The following is a 17,445-nucleotide window of genomic DNA, read 5'->3' on the forward strand; positions in this document are numbered from 1 at the left end:
TTTAGAAGTATAACATCATCCGCATAAAGCAAAGAGCTGACATTAACATCTCCAATTTTGATATCAGGTTTAATACCACATTCCTTCATAATGTGATCCATATAGATAATGAATAACAGAGGGGATAATGTACATCCTTGTCTCACACCAGATTTAACATTAAACCATCTTCCTGTACTTCCTTCAATTCTAACTGCTGACTCACAACTCAAATAAAGACTAAGTATTGCTTGATATAATGCCCCATTGACACCATATAACTGCAGCGTATTGAATAGCTTCTCTCTTGGCACCTTGTCATATGCCTTTTCCAAATCGACAAAACTTAAATACAGATCTTTGTTATATTCCCATGCTTTCTCGACTATTTGTCGTAAAGTGAAGATCTGATGCTGACAGCCTCTATTTGGCCTGAATCCAGCTTGTTCTTCACCAAGCTTTTCTTCCACAATTCTTCTCAACCGTTTCTCAAGTCCAAAAAATACTTAACCCAGTTATCCACAACCCACCATTCCCTCCCCTTCACAAAAAAGATTACTCTAAATCCATCACCATTCCCTACATCCGAGGCACCTCGGAAAAAATCAACAAAATTTTAAAAAAACATGACTTGACCACCTGTTACAGACCACATAGAAAATTGGCATCCCTTATCCGCTCCACTAAAGACTAACCACTTCCCCTAGACCTACCTGGTGTATACCAGGTCCCTTGCAGCTGTAAACTGTCCTACTTTGGACAAACAGGCAGGACAGCAAATATCAGAATCTCAGAACACAAGGATTACATCCGATTTCACAAGTACATCCATTCTGGGCTTGCAGACCACGCTCTGGATACTCGCCACAGAATAAGATGTAAGAAAGCCACAGTAATACACCGCAGCAAGTTCAAATATGAAAGACTATTCATGGAATCAGCGTCAGCCCTTAGGAACATGCCAAACCTCAACAAATTTGGATGCAATTGACTGCCCCAAATTTGGGAAACATTTATCAGAAGAACTTCAGCCCAAAGGCCAAGAACTACCAATATAGCCTGCCAGGGGGCACCATCAGGAGTTTAGGAAAACGTTAGCTTCCTAGCTTCGGTTCTCATTTGCTGTTATGTAGTACTTGTGTGCACTTGTCTTTGTAATAAGTTCCCAAGAAGATGGCAACGTGACGTTTGCCGAAATATCGGATAGTATATATTAAAGTTTATTTAATTTATATTTCTAGTGTACACTGTCAATTCCTTAATTATTAGTTATTATGTATAACCAGCATATAAGCCTCTCAACAAGAATAGTGAGGTTACTGCTTTAACCTATGTGACAGACACTAATGTGGGAACAGAGGTGGATGAATTGAAGGTTCTTAGGATATTGCAGAATTTCAATGTAAATACAGCTGTGGAATTAAATGGGATATCGGTTAGAGTTTTGAGAGAATGTGCAAGAGAACTGGCAATGCCTTTGACTTAGCTCTTTAATTTAAGTCTCAGCTCTGGTAGAGTTCCAAGGGAGAGGATAGAGGGCAAAATAATTCCTTTGCATAAGGAAGGTTCTAAGACTGCAGTAGCAAATTATAGACCAATCAGTATCTCTGGCATGGTGGTAAAAGTACTATAGAAAATTGGTCAAAAAAAGAATTCAAGAATGGGTAGATAAAAATATGATACTGTATGAGGGTCAACGTGGCTTTGTGAAGGGTCGGTCATGCCTCAGTAATTTACTAAATTTTTATAATAGAGTAGCAGCTGAATTGGATAAATGAAATGGCTATACAATGATTTGGCAGAGGAATTTGACAGAATACCACATAGAACTCTGTTACGCAAATTAGAACATACGGGGATATGACACTGGTTAAGTGGATAAAAGGGTGGATGCTGGACAGATATCAAAAAGTGGTATATGGAGGGACAGAATCAAGGAAAAAACAGGTGACTAGAGCTATTCCACAAGATCCAGTGCTGGGACTGTTTAATTTGTACATAAATGATATAGGAAATAACCTAAAAATAAATATTCAGTTGTTTGCTGAAGATGCAAAATTAGATAGAGTAATAGTTAATCAAGGCAATGTGGAGAGCTTGCAGAATAATTTAAATAGGCTGTCAGTATGGGATAAAGTTAATGGGTGTCACTATAATGTCGAGAAATGTAAAGTTATGCAATTTGGGATAAATAGGTTAGAAGCCATGTCCCACATTGATGGCACTGTACTCCAGGAAATAGATAAAGCTAGAAATTTAGAGGTAGTGGTAGACAATGTTAAAGTTTAAAGGCATATTGCTAAGGTTATTAGATTAGTAATAGGTTACTAAGATTACTAGGCTACTGAAGAACCCATTAACAAGTGGAAATAAGTAAGTTGTTATTCCTCTTTATTATAAGGCCTTGATATGCCCACATCTGGATTACTGTGCTCAAGTCTGGTTCCCTTGGTTTCTTGGGGATGAGGAAGCAATGTAAGGATTCAGAGGTGAGCGACCAAGATAGTGAGTGGCCTGCAGAATGTTCCCTATGAGGATAGACTGAAGGTGTGTGGATTGTAGAAGTTGGTTGATAAGAGAAAAAGAGGAGATATGATAGAAACGTTTAAGTTTCTTCAAGGGTTTTATAGGATAGATGCAGGAGAAATGTTTCATCACTTGGTTAGAGAGAGACCAGAACAAGGGGTCATCCCTGGAAATTGAATAAAGGTATGGTTAGTAGGGGTGTGAGGATTAGATATTTTGTTTAGAGAGTTGTGAACGAGTGGAATGGGTTGACAGAGTCAGTGGTTAGTGCTTTGTTCTGCTAATGGGTCAAAGTATGATTGTGTGAATAGATTGAGTCTCCCATGATGAGTCTTCGGACTCCATGCCTGTATGATAATAATAATGATGATGATATTATGCTTCATTGGGGGGGGGGGAGCAATGATGACACTCTTCTTCTCCAGCTATGAACACTTTACAACTAACTCTCATGATTAATCAGCTGATAAAAATAATGAAATCACTAATCTTACAACTTACAAGCCAAATTATTAAGGATAAAATAGATATATGACAAACTACACAAAATGAAATATTTTCCATGACAATATTGAAAATATACTTATATACTTCGTACAGAGTGCAAGTAATTTTACTGTTAGGCAGTGCCAGCTCAAGTGTATTTGTCATACCAGATAAATGTATCAACATAAGTACCTGATATGTATCTTCAAGAGTGGGGGGAGGGAACAGGAAACTATGTTATATCATCAGTAATATGGCAAACAAAGTACATTTTCCCAGTGATAGGGAATGCAATTTATACTGAGTTATCATTTATATGACAGTTAATGTATCATTTCAAAAAAAAACAAGCAATGATGATAACACAAAAATTTTGTTAGCAGTTTTTGTACAAGATTCATACTATTTTTCAACAAATGTCTCTTTAATCACAGTAAATTTGCATATATGAATGCTTTGATTTCTTCATTTTTGTATACTAGATATAAAAGTAAACACGAATTATTCTCTATTTCAACTGATTTTAATCAGTTGACAGAGGAATATATCAACCTCTGTGATGGAAGGAAATTAACAGTTAATCACAAATTTCTAAAAGATTGAGCTAAAAGAGTTGCTGCCTATGAACTTAAAAGAAGAAAAAAAGAAATTAGAGGATTTATTTTTCAATGATCATTGCTAGAGATGATCTAAACAAAGACCAGAAAAACATTTTCCTATTTTTTTTTACAAATAAACCAACAAAGGAGGATCAACTGGTAAATTATTTTACTATCATTAACTTGGGAAATTCTGGTAGTAGCGTTCAAATTACAACTAAAGCAACTAAAACTATACAGCCTAAATATGTCTAAATTGTATATGTTCTGACCAGATAGTGTTTTTGGAAGAGAAACGCACCTTCACAAGGCTAAATCAACTTAGATGAAAAGTCCTTATTAGGTTCATTTTAGAAATTATGGATTTTACAACCGTGTTATAAATAACTCTTTTAATTTCCCAACATTTCGATCTTCATATTAAGATCATCATCTGGAGCATATACAAATATACAGGACAAGCTAAGTTACATTACATACAGTAAGCTAGAGAAACAATGATTTGATCATAGGTTATTCTACTGGCATGACCTCTAGTGAGGGGAAAAAATTACAAATTAATTATTTAGAAACTACATCAAGCTAAATTCTATTTATGATAACATGAGAAAACATTCTTTCTTATAGATAGGTTTCTTTCAGTAACAATGATGTCCTATTTTTAGCATTACAATTGTTATTTTTGATTTAGGATTATCTACAGTCCTGTTTATAGTTACTCTTAGAGAGGAAGGTTCCATCAGTCAAATATCTGCCTTCCATATATTTGGGATTTTAAGACCATCATTATTGTTCAGATTGGGGTGGTTGATAACAATCCTCACAGGCTTCCATAAATTTGCGTTCATACCATGCTTTGGTATGATGTAAACAACTGGTGCTTTTCCAGTCAATTTTATCAAAAGTGTTCAGGGCATGATCAGAAAGGCCAGCTTCACCATAGTTATTATATTTAATGTGTCATTTATGTTCTTTTGTCTGATAGGATTGTGCATCCTGTTTCCCCTAGATATAGTATATTACAGGTACAATAAATACGGTATACTCCAGGGTGGACCAGCAGAGGGAGTGGGTCTTTGGATGAGTTGAGTAAGCTTTTTAATTTTGCAGGAGGTTTAAAGGTGGCTTTGAGGTTGCATTTTTGTAGTATTCTGTTTATTTTATCTGATGTCCCTTTAATGTAAGGAATGGTTATAGTTTTATTGTAGTCTGATTTATCTTTGTTTTTTGTTAAGATCTTGTAGAGAATTTTGTTAATAGTATTTTGGCTGTAACCATTTTTTAGAAAAGTATTGCTGATAACTTTAAATTCGTCTTTCAGTGCATGTTCATTGGAGCAGATCTTCAAAGTCCTGTTTTTTTAGAGTATTAATGACACCTTGTTTTTGTGTTGGGTGGTGGTAGGAGTTTATGTGTATATATTGGCCATTGTGTGTAGGTTTCCTGTAAACAATGAAGGAAAGATTGCCAGAAGGAAGACATGTGACAAGCGTATCTAGAAACAGAAGTGTGTTCTGTTTTTCATTCTCAATTGTGAACTGTATGCATTTGTGTTGTTTGTTTGTTTAGGTGGCCAAGGAAAGTGTCTAGTGTCTGGGGCCATGGGACCAGATCGTGAAAACATCGTCAACGTATCTAAGTCAGACTTTGGGTTTTAAAGAAGAGGAATCTATAGCATGTTGCTCAAAATGTTCCATATAAAAGTTAGCAATGGGGGGGGGATAATGGCACGCCCATGGCTGTGCCTTCTTTTTGTAGGTAGAAAGCGTTTTGCCATACAAAATAACCAGAACATAATACATGTGCAAAGAGCACCATGATATTTGGAGGGAATTTGTTTGCAAAAGAAGGATTGTGTCATTGATTGGGACATTTGTAAAGAGGGCAGAGACATCAAAACTGACTAATAAATCATCTTTTTCTAATGTAGTGTCTTTGATTATGTTTATGAAGTGTTGTGTGTTTTTTCACTAGAGGTCATGCCAATAGAATAACCTGTGATCAAATCATTGTTTCTCTAGCTTAGTGTATGTAACGTAACTCAGTTTGTGCTGTATATTTGTATATGCTCCAGATAATGATCTTAATATGAAGATCGAAATGTCGGGAAATTAAAAGAGTTATTTATAACACAGTTGCAAAGTCCATAATTTCTAAAATGAATGCTGATCACCATGTAACACTAAAAGAAAGGATCCTTATTAAGTTCTTCACATTCTCCTAGATGGGATTCAAAGAGAAGAGAGAAACAAGGCAAAGAAAACACTGCTTCTAGTTTCTTTAAATATTAGTGAATATGCAAGGAGACCAAAATACTAGGTATTTTAAAATATTTGTAATAAGATTCAGTATGTCATTCTACTGTTTCTGAGAAACTGAAGTAACAGACCTTCACAGACTATCTGTAAGCAAACATAACAGCCAGTCTGTATTAATGCCACCACAACCAACTTAGAACTTGGTGACAAGTGTGTCACCAAGTTCTAAGTTGTTTGCTGTGTATATTAGCACTTCCGAGGAACACTGATATGCAAATCTGTCATTGATGAAATCCAGTATAAGAATAAATAAGCAAGTTTTCCTTTGTTAAATTAGTTTCAATATCAGGGGCACTAGCAAAGAACATTCATACTCCATATTAGTGGAAAGACCCAAATGTGAATATCTTCAATGAGATGAAGAACCTTCTTAAGGGTTTTTCAACTGAAGTAAGTTGTAATGGTGACAAAGGTTGACAGGAAGCTAGAAATAATGTAAACATAATTATGTAGTATTATCATAATTTGCTGTATATATCAATCCTTGAAGGCATGCATTGGGAACTTCATAACAGCACATTCTACTGGAACAAACACTCGAAAAAGTATATTTGTTCTCTAAAGAACCCTGTTCTAAAGACCAATTATCTTAACCCATCCACAGTACTAAATGCACTTTGTTATAACATTTTAAGGGTATAGTTAACATAAAAAAATTCATACGTTGTACCAGTTATGGTAATCATTTTACATTTCTAAGAACTAGGTGAAGGTATCAACAAATGTGTTGCAATTTTGACTACTACAAACTTTTAGAAAAATGTTAAAAACTTTTTTTTTGTATAACTTTAAGATTGTACAGGTAAAAACTGATACTGAAATACATTCAGCTTAAACTTCATGTTATATCAAGTGTGTCATGATGTGAATTTGATTAAAAATCTTGCATGGTGAAATCATAATGGTCAGTTTATCTAGAAGAGTTACATGAGGAATATATAATAACGATTTAGTGCACTAACTAAATGAAGGTTATGAAGAGAAAGAATTCTTATGGTTTATTTCAGAATCTAAATAACACATGACAAAACAGTAATAGCTGTTGAGAATATTACCATCAGATCACTTATCACTTCAGAGAAATAATGACCACAAGATCTGGCATTTAATGTTATTTCACTGCCATGATGGCATTGAGGACAGACATATAATCGGTTATATATATATATAAATTAGTATTGACATTTAAAATTATATCTTAACAGTACGTACTCACAAAAATCTGTTGATACAGATCTACTAGGGAGTTGAGCAATCAGTCAGGTTCACTAAATTGTATGAAATCCTTTTTCTGAACCAGGTGGTTCTGTTATCCATGACCACATTCAGAGCCAACAAATTTATGCATCTAAGATTGCGCTTCTGCTGAACTGTAACGACTGGGTAACTCCTTGAAAAGTTAAAAAAATAATAATAATAAAATAAAAATACTCCTTGTTTCAATTTTTACATATTAAAATACTGCATGTATAATTTGTGAGAAACCATTAGCAAATATATAATAATAAACATTATTAAAATTCTAAGAGAAAGGAAAATCATTAGTATGGGAAAGAGTTCAAGAAAATTTACAGATAAACTGGCAGGCAAACTTATCAAAAGAAGCATTTCAGCCTGAAATGTTAATGAAAAAAATCTAGATATTTTAATATGGATTGAGCAAAACTATTATGATACTCAGCAAAATAAAACAGTAAGCTGCATCCATTACGGAAGGATTAAATAAAATATCCAGTTAAAAATAATTATATATATATTAATTACTATATATTATATTATTAATTCAATTTTTATTAATAAAAAAATATAAAAATTTAAAAATATGAGAAAAGGAAAAATCAGTTACAGTAGACTCTCGACTATCCAGCCTAATGTAGCGGAAGGGCAGGCGGGATAACACAAAAGCCAGATAGGCCGAAGTTCTAGGCCTACCTTTTCACACAAATATGAAAAGGGAGGCCTAAGATGAAAGAGTCAAAACTTAGTTTTTAGTTTTTGAAAAAGTCCTTGATAGATGACTGTTTCACCCTTTTAGTCCTCTTCCACTATGCAATGTTCCTCCACTTACGCAAGCAGATGATATCAGCTAGCGTCGCTTCCTCCTGCTCACTAATGTACTGCAGCACTGCCTCAATCATCTTGAACCCTTCTGAATGTGAAATGAGATTTTTCCTGTCATCTAAGGATGCCTCCTCCTCTTCTTCCCCCTGTGTTACCATTTCCACAATATCATTGTCAGTTATTTTATCACCCATTTCATAATCTTTAATAAAAAAACAACGAAGCACACCAAACAACAATTTACTAACGTAATCAGGAACAGTGGCAAAATTATTCCGCACTTGTGGACATCTGATACACAATGACAAAGCGGGGAAATCCACACTTTGCATGTCTCAACTTGTGTTATGTACATGGCATGTAGGAGGATTGTAGCAGACGCCCGCTTGCAATGCCTAGGCAAAGTAAATTACAGTACGTATTCCTCATTTTATCACAGAGAATTACTGTATTATTATAATTCTCCATGATAAAATCTGGGCTCCGGATAGTACGTAGGCCAGATAGTCGAGAGTCTGCTGTATATACACAAATCAATCTATATATGTTAAGTAGATAATCTCATGCATACTGGTTTAGTCAGTTGTCATCAGTCAGTATATGTTAACCTATAAGTTAATTTTCCCTTCCCCCATCTCAAGCGATGAATAAGTCTTCTGATGTCTCCGTTTTCCCATCAAAAGCATAAAACTGACCTGAAAAACATCTTCATAGTATGACTACATATAAATGAGTAGCCAAATGGATAATTATGGAATTCAAAGCCATATACATATGTATGTATGTATCTCTCTTATGGCTGAAGGCTGGAATAAATTTTTATGTCCTCTTATTTATAAGTCTTCTTGGTGTTTCCCCTCAAAAGCATTAATAATGAAGTAGGTGGAACACATACACGCTGTATAACACAAATCTTAATCTTCAACAGTAGTTCTTTAAAAAAAAAAAAAAATCTAAAAATAAACTAAAAAAAAATTTTTTTTAAGACATAAAGAAGTGAAAATGTATGTTGCGTGGGTACATATACACAGCTTAGGTATACTGGAGAAGTGGCAAAGTAGTAATCATGGAAATAACATGATACCTCATTGAACCAGATAATTTGCATGTAATATTACTTGAGATACATGAAGTTATCCATGCAATTCTTAATAGTAGGAAGGGAATATGTGGGGTTACCATCTTCTAGACTTCCTGTAGATATTCATTCATCTGGGATATTTCTAAAGGCAGCAGTGATGACAGCATGTATGATAGTAAAGAAAGTCAAAATGTGTTTATTCCTCGCCTGAAAACAACCAAAACACCACCACCACCACCAGCAGGAATGCTATGAATGACAGTTGATATCATATGTAAATTATCTCTACAGTACTATGATAGTTATCATCATGGAAGATTTCACATATAAAAGAAAACAGAATATCAATTTCTACATAAAAAATTACCCCTCTCCTATAAAAACAAGAAACAGTGCCAAACTATGTCATACATGAATGCCTACCTGGTTGGCCAATAGCATATCCGCTATCCAGCCAAGAGGCCTTGAGTTCGAATCCCACCAAGGGCACAGATGTTTGTGGTTGTCATACTAACTAATTACCACATGCATTGCAGTGACTTTGTTCTGGTGCAGTATGACCCTTGATGTCTTTGCATCATAAAAAAATCAAATTAAAAAAAAAAGAAAATCATATGAATTCAAAATGTTTCCCTAATTGTCAACAAGACAAAACTTATATTTTCACTAAATAAGAATGACAAAGAGCCAAGAATTACATTGACATCGATAGTTCATAAGAGAAAACAAGTTAAGGGGAAGATGAGAAAAATTTTAACAGTGAGAACAAAATAGAAAAATCTAATTTTCTTGTCCTACATGATTTCAAAAATAAATAAGATTTTTGAGGTGGGAAAAAAAAAGCAAACTTCTTTTCACTAACACAAATGCACAAAGATTTTATAAGAGAAGAATTCTATGTAACTGCATCATTTCTGCTGTTACTGTATATTTTTGGGTTCCAATACCACCAAACTTTTCGAATACACAAGATGCTTAAATTATCCTATTCTAAAAATCATGACTAGTACTGAATATGGGATCTACAAGTTATCTCCCAGAGTAGTTTGACAATATTCACTTGGATGTTGCTAGCATTAAGAAAATAAAAACCTCTTAAAAGCAACATTCCAATAAAAGAAATGACAGCCCTAAAAAGAACTTACATAGAAACAAAAATATTGTTATAACTAAAGCAAATAAGGGTAATGCAACTGTTCATAATGGATCAAAAATAAAAAATCTGAAAGACTCCTCTACTCACCAGGTTACAATAGATTAAAAAAAAAAAAAAAATGTAAAAATTTTTTTTTACAAGTTATATAAAAAAAGTTACATCTTGGCCTAAAGGAATACCAGAAAGCCAAAACCTTATGTTAAACTGCCCTAGACATGTGGGGCAACAAAAATTCAGAAACCCTTTGTTCTACAGTTAACAGCATAGACAATACCACTTACATGTTTGCAATACAATTAGCAAAATTACCCCCCCCCCCACACACACACACACCTATATATACAAGCAACTCTCCCTTTATTAAACATTGTAATCACTTTAAAACATCATGATGTCTGAAATTTTTACTACTGAACAGAAACCACAGACCTTATTATGCCACATTTCTCTTCTGAGCTAATTATTCAGATTTACCATACACTCAAGTTATTTTTCATGGGAAGGAAAAATATACAAACAAACAAATATAAATATACAGCTAAATGCAATGCAATGGGTTTTCTCTTTTCTCCTTTTAGCCAATTTCTAGAAAACCACAAACTTAACATTACTACAGATCTGCCTAAACTTAGATAATATGCTTGATATGCATGTCTATACAAGCAAACACATACAAGCAACTCTCCCTTTATTACACATTGGAATCACTTTAAAACATCATGATGTCTGAAATTTTTACTACTGAACAGAAACCACTGACCTTATTATGCCATATATCTCTTCTAACATGCTAATTATTCAGATTTACCATACACTCAAGTTATTTTTCATGGGAAGGAAAAATATACAAATATACAGCTAAATGCAATGCAATGGGTTTTCTCTTTTCCTCCTTTTAGCCCAATTTCTAGAAAACCACAAACTTAACATTACTACAGATCTGCCTAAACTTAGATAATATGCTTGATATGCATGTCTCAAAGCCTAGACATGCTTTAGATACATTTTTAGCACATTTATATAACTAACATCCAAAAATTCATTTCACTATAGAAAAGAAATAATTATCTTGCTTTCCTAGAAATGTTACATAACTACCAAAATAGTTGTCATGTAGCAGGTTTTTCGGAAAGCAAGACCACACGTGTTACACAAAAAAAAAAATCTTACATAAGCAGTTGCATCACCATCCATTCAAATAGTACAGCATGTCAATACACAGTGCCAGGGCTACTGACAGAGCTATCTTCTTAGCTGGGCAGTTATTTCTAAACACTTAAGCCAATGACTACATCCTCTATAAAACAGAGAAAATATTGCATGTTTTCCAGCACCAGATCAAAACAAAACTATTCCCATCCCCTCTATCTGAGTAAACTGAAAAGATAGCCAAATTTCATAAAATATATCCAACTAGCAACTTCATCCATTCTCCAAAGGGGAATTCTTTGTGTCTACAACTTAGCCAACATTGGATAGACTGACACTCTATTAACATCTATCCTGAAGAACATAACTATGTTTATGGAATCAAGACTTACAGGATATGTACTAATATACTTATCTATAACAGTTTTTAATGCCACTTATGGCATAGTAAAAGATTAATAGAAACATGTAGTACACCAGAATTTAATAATGCAGATATTTCAATCTGAATCTAATAAATCACTAGCACACAAGCACAAGCAATTCAAAAGGTGAAGCAATTACAATGAATTTAATTCCCTTTCATAGATATGAGCCATGTGCTAGAGTGATGCCATGCGACAGATAGTAAATAAGTAATTAAAAAAAAAAAAAAAAAAAGGAGCGAGGAGTTACTGCTTGCCATTTATCAGGATGAGTCAAAAACTCATCCTGATAAATGGCAAGCAGTTTTTGGCTCCCTAATTTTGACTATAACAGACAGTCATTCTGATTTATACATGAGTGGTGTAAAAACACTTTGAACAATTGCTCAAACTTAAAACAACACCAACGTAAAAAGCTGGTACTGGAGCAGAGGATGATGTGGTCAGAGTAAAATCCATGCTGAGCTAAGCCAGATTCTTCAGGCTTATTAAAGATGTACAACTGGTGTTTCTGAAGTAATTTTTCAACAGAACATCCTATTTATCCCAAAAGATAATCAACCATGAACCTGTTATGGAAAATTAACCCTCTTGGATGTCATCCTCTTGTGTACCCCATTTATGTATAACTTCAGTTCATTGTAAACCTACCTTTACAGGCCATTACATACAAGATTCAGCCCATCATACTTCTCAAAAATTGGGCATCATCAAATCCTTGATTAACAGAGCACAATTTATTTGCTCCACCCCCCAAGGATCTCAGACTAGAATTTGACACCATGCTACAGAGTGGAATCATCTCCAAGGAATCAATGTATCTTTGATTCATACCAATGGTTTCCAGGAACCCTGAATAGATAATCCCAATTCCAGAGATTGCAGAAATCTGAATCAATTTCAAAGGCTGTTAAAAGACAATTTATTTCCCACATTTTTTCCTGAAATAAAATCTCTTCCTGGTTATCCTCTAAGAAGGATAAACAGCCCCTCTCCCTCCCTGGTGTTTACTAGGTTAAGAATGACTGCCTTCATTCTTACTTTGTACAAACAGGACATTCTGTTTGAAAAATGACAGCAAGAACACCACTCATAAGTCTGAAGAATCTGGCTTGGGTTAGCACAGATTCGACTAGACTGTGACCACATCCTTTGGTTCAATACCCACCTTGCTACAGTGTTGGTGCAAGTGGGAGATTGTTCAAAGAGTGCAGAAGCACTTTTACACTACCCAAATTTAAATCAGAATGACTGGTTCTCACTGACTTTTGCTGGTTCATCTACAGCAAAAATTTGGAGAAGTCTCATCCTCATAAACAAGCAATAAGTTTTCCCCATTTTTTATTTGTATGCAATTTGCTACCTAAATTAAAATTGCATAAGTAGTAAATATTGCTACTTATGCCATTTTTTTTCTAAAAATTCAAACCACTTAAGTGATAATATTTGTAGTTATTTAGTAGCAAAGTCAGTAGTAATATTTGCTGCATTTTGTAAGTGTATTTGTGCATCAGTGCACAAATTTGTATTAAATTCTTGCTACATTTTTCAATGCATGACTTCTCTGAATTAGTCTGTTTTACAAGAGGGGGGGGGGGGGATTTCCAAGTAACAAGAAATATTCAGCCAAAGCATGAAAACAGCTAATTTATCCTTGGTTTAAAACTCTACTGACTATATCACAGAAGTGCTTTCATTTCCCATATTCACATTATTTTCCAAATGTTAGCTAACTTCACTTTCTGTCTAGTCATTCCAATTTCCAGGGACTAATTAATAACTATTAATAATCTTAAAGGACCACACAACTAACAGATTTATCATATTAGATGAGATTTACTGACCTATCAGAGCATTAAGGTTAAAGATGTGGCTAATTAGTAACTGTGAACCTTTATATCTGCTCAATTTCAGGAGAGAAAATAGCTGTGCACTGCAGGGGATAGTTATCAAAAACAAAACTGCTTCTCCAGGTTACATGGCCTGGCCACCTTAGCAAATATGGCTTGTGTTAAATAAAATATGACAAAAATTAATATTCTGACATTGTTACATGTGCAGCAGAATTAATTATAATTGTTAATTATTGTGGTGATTATGATAATTATAATAATAAAGGTAAAAGGCAATGATTTGGATTTCTGAAATTATTTCTACATAGCTCCAGGATTAAAAGTAAGGAAAGAAAATTATTAAGCATTATGTATAGGGAACTGCCCTATACAAATTAAATGTTTCCATTTAATTTGTATCCTTGATGATGGTTTAAAAAGGGATCAGCCCAGAGAGCTTCCCATACATAATGCTTAAGCTTTTCCCTCTATTACAGTAAAATGCAATTTTTTTTTTTTTTTTAGGGATTTTAAACACAGCAATAATATCAACTACCTGATATATTGTAAAATAACTGGGATCCATTAATTTGAACATCATGCCACTAGAGTTCACAAAGACCGAATTAACTGAAAGTTTAAACAAGATACACAAATTAAAACTAAGAAAACAAATTGGGTACAATAATATGCAAGATAAAATCTAGCATGTTACACATTAAAGAATCGCTACTCATTCAGGTTAGAATTTCAAATATTATTAAAAAGTTGATCCGACAGGCTCCTATTACTATTATATAATAATTTTAAGTATCTGTTCATCACATTTTATATGCTTTCAGCTCTAAATGAAGTGCCTAACTTGTGGGTCAAAATTTAAAAAACTCAGAAACAGTATTATATGTAGATAATACAAAAGCCCAAATGAGCTCAATCTGCTTTCAAGGATGCCTTATCCTCAAAGATTTTAATAACCTGCAAATCTCAAGATATGGTTCTTTTGAGAACATAAATATGGCTATTGAATACTAACCATAATAAATTAAAATGTGAAATCTGATTTATCAGAAGCAAAACATGAGTAACATCTATTTAGTAGTAACTAAGAGCTGGCTCAACAGTCACAACAACTTTGTCAGGAAACCAACACACACACACACACACACACACACACAGAATAGCAGTGAATACTGTATCATCTTAATTCTAACTAGTTACAATTACATAGAAGAGTGAAATTAGAACTGATTAATTAATTGATGTTTAATATTGATATTTCAGAATTTTTTCTGTTTTCTATAGCTCAACTTCACTTCAAAATCTCAATTTTTTAAAACTGAAACCATCATCATGTTCTCTGTGTGATGCTGAACAGAAAAAACAACAACAACTATACTTTAATATTGATAAATAAATAGTAATAAACTTAAAGAATGAAAATAACAAAAAAGATGAATATTGAGAATTAAAGTAATTAAAATAATTATTCCTAACACAATTGTAGTCTCCATAATTTTACTGAAATGAATGAATATCAAGAAGTGTAAAATGAGTGAATTAATACACACTGACATCTAATGTACCTTACTTGCCACTAGGAAATGTTCAAAAACATCTATTCTTGCCACATTTGTCAGAAACTATCCAGTTAAAGATGCATGGAGATATTTTTTTCTGGCTCTGAAAAGTTGCTCATCTAAAAGCATCTAAGTATCCAAGGTAAAATCCGCACATCTGCATTTATAGTTGGGATAATTTAACACCAATAAAGGAACTTTAGACTATGTCTAAAATGCTTCAAATCCTGGAGAAGTAACAAAGAAAGTTGCAAGACACTTTCTCCATGCTAACGTTTGAAAAGAATATAAAAAGAAATGAATCAGTGCAATGAAAAATTTCTAATTTCCTGAGAAGTAGTAGTAGTAGTAAAAATTTCTCCTGAATTTAAATGTCTTTCATCAGCACTGCTCACAGAGTGCCCATTTTTTTAAATGTGAGTGCATGTTTAATATTTAGCAGGTAAAGTATATGATTAGCAAGATTACTTTCCTTGTATAGATGGCATCTCAGATCTAGCAATATGGATCTAGATGCAGAATTACTCAAACTTCACATCAATATTATGATGGATTCAGTCCCGTATGAAATTGCTGCCATCCGGCTCTACCACTTGGCCATTTCTGTCATCTCTCTCTGAAGTTCAATTCTTTTTTTTTATACAGTATGGCTGGAAAAAAAAAAAAATAGTACTAAATAACTACAATGATACATATTATGGAGTAAATGGGTTTCTTAACAAAGAAATAAATGTTTACACCTGACGATATGTACATCCACAACTATCAGTGGAATCTTGGTGAATAAAGCATTAACAATGGTAGATTACATGCTTGAAATGGGCACCTTGTTTTTCAAGACAGGTTTCATAACACATGTAAAAGCTCTCAGTAATCTTACAGACAAGGGGTGGGACATCTGCTGGATATATGTAATTTTATCCTTTAGTTCATCAAGGTGTGAAGGAAAGTCATGGTGGAATGTCCATTTCTTCAACATAAACCAAACGAAGACATCAAGTGATGTGAGATCAAGAGAATGTGAAGGGTATGGGAATTCTGTGAACCTCGAAATGAGCCTCCTCTGGAAGTATTCTGATAAATAGGCTCTAGAACCATGTGATGTGTGACAGGTTACTTCATCCTGTTCGAATACCTGTTTTTGCATGACATATCCTATGCAAATCCTGAATGAACAGAATTAACACATTCTTGATGTAGCATTTGCTATTCAAGGTCATGGTTACATTACCTTCTTCAATGAAGTAGGATCCAATTATGCCATGGGCAGAAACTGCATATCATGCAGTGACCTTCTCACTGTCAAGAGGTTTCTCTTGGCAAATGATACATAAACCAAGAAACCTGTAGATTTGTTTGTTTATATGACTGCTTAGATGGAAATGCACTTCATCCGAGAACTAGATATTATGGAGAAGGATAGATCTTTACAGACACTGGTCAGCACGTATGCACATATAGCATGTACATATAGTATTCCCACCATGCAGTGTAATGCATTACTGTTTAAACACTGACTTACCTGAATGATGTACAAAAAGGCACCCAGCTCCTTAAGGATTCTCTGTAGTGATCGCCTCAGTATCCCAAGTTTTACCTCTATTTGGAATTCACTGCATTTCAAAGACTGTAACACTTGCTTCAGCACATGCCATTATTCTCATTTATGTTAACAGTTCATGGACTCCCCAAATGCCCTTTGCATTGTGGCAGAACATTACTGGTATGTCGGAACCACTTCATTAAGGCAATAATGACACTATTGCTTGGGGAATGCTTATGGAAATGACAGACAAACTGCTCACAAACATGTCATAGGGACTTGAACCATTTGCTCTATCCAACTCTGTATGAACGAAAATAATGTTCAACAATGAATGTCTTTTCTTTCAATGTCAACACGATTGCTACAACTAAATGTAATGGTATAGACTCTACATGTACTTTTCTATTAATGTGCATGCAGCCGAACGGCATATCTCATACGGCGTATACTAAAGGGAGTGTCGAAGTTCAGTACTGTTTTTCTTGCATCATATTGTATATATGTGAAATATAAACTGTAATAAAACAAAAATATTTTTTTTCTTTCTCCTTTCATGGGTATGAACAAGTAGTCTATTCTGATCTCAGACCACCTCTTCCTTTTTCCCACCATTACCTTACCATTTATTTTACATACATGTTGAATTTTAAATCAATTATGGCAAGGAGCTGTTCATTCAGTGTAAATGTTTCACTTCTTGTAATTGTACT

The 17,445-nt window shown here is 34.0% G+C and overlaps 1 protein-coding gene across 9 annotated transcripts in view; it reads right to left on the minus strand.

Annotated features, from left to right (window-relative positions):
- LOC150097938 (protein Jade-1-like) overlaps window positions 1–17,445 on the minus strand; it is a 335,931-nt gene that overhangs the window by 311,232 nt on the left and 7,254 nt on the right. For 3 of the 9 annotated variants that reach the window (XM_090405950.1, XM_090405952.1, XM_090405943.1), the window contains exon 2: window positions 7,121–7,298. The gene's annotated coding sequence lies outside the window, so the exon portion shown is untranslated. Of the gene's footprint in view, window positions 1–7,120; window positions 7,299–14,165; window positions 14,243–17,445 lie in introns of all 9 variants that reach the window. The other 6 variants (XM_090405947.1, XM_090405945.1, XM_090405949.1 and 3 more) reach the window with 3 other exon arrangements.

Source organism: Typopeltis vanoorti, chromosome 16 (assembly GCF_054136105.1).
Source record: "Typopeltis vanoorti isolate ZY-2024b chromosome 16, IOZ_Tvanoo_1.0, whole genome shotgun sequence".
NCBI classification, from domain to species: Eukaryota; Metazoa; Arthropoda; class Arachnida; order Uropygi; family Thelyphonidae; genus Typopeltis; species Typopeltis vanoorti.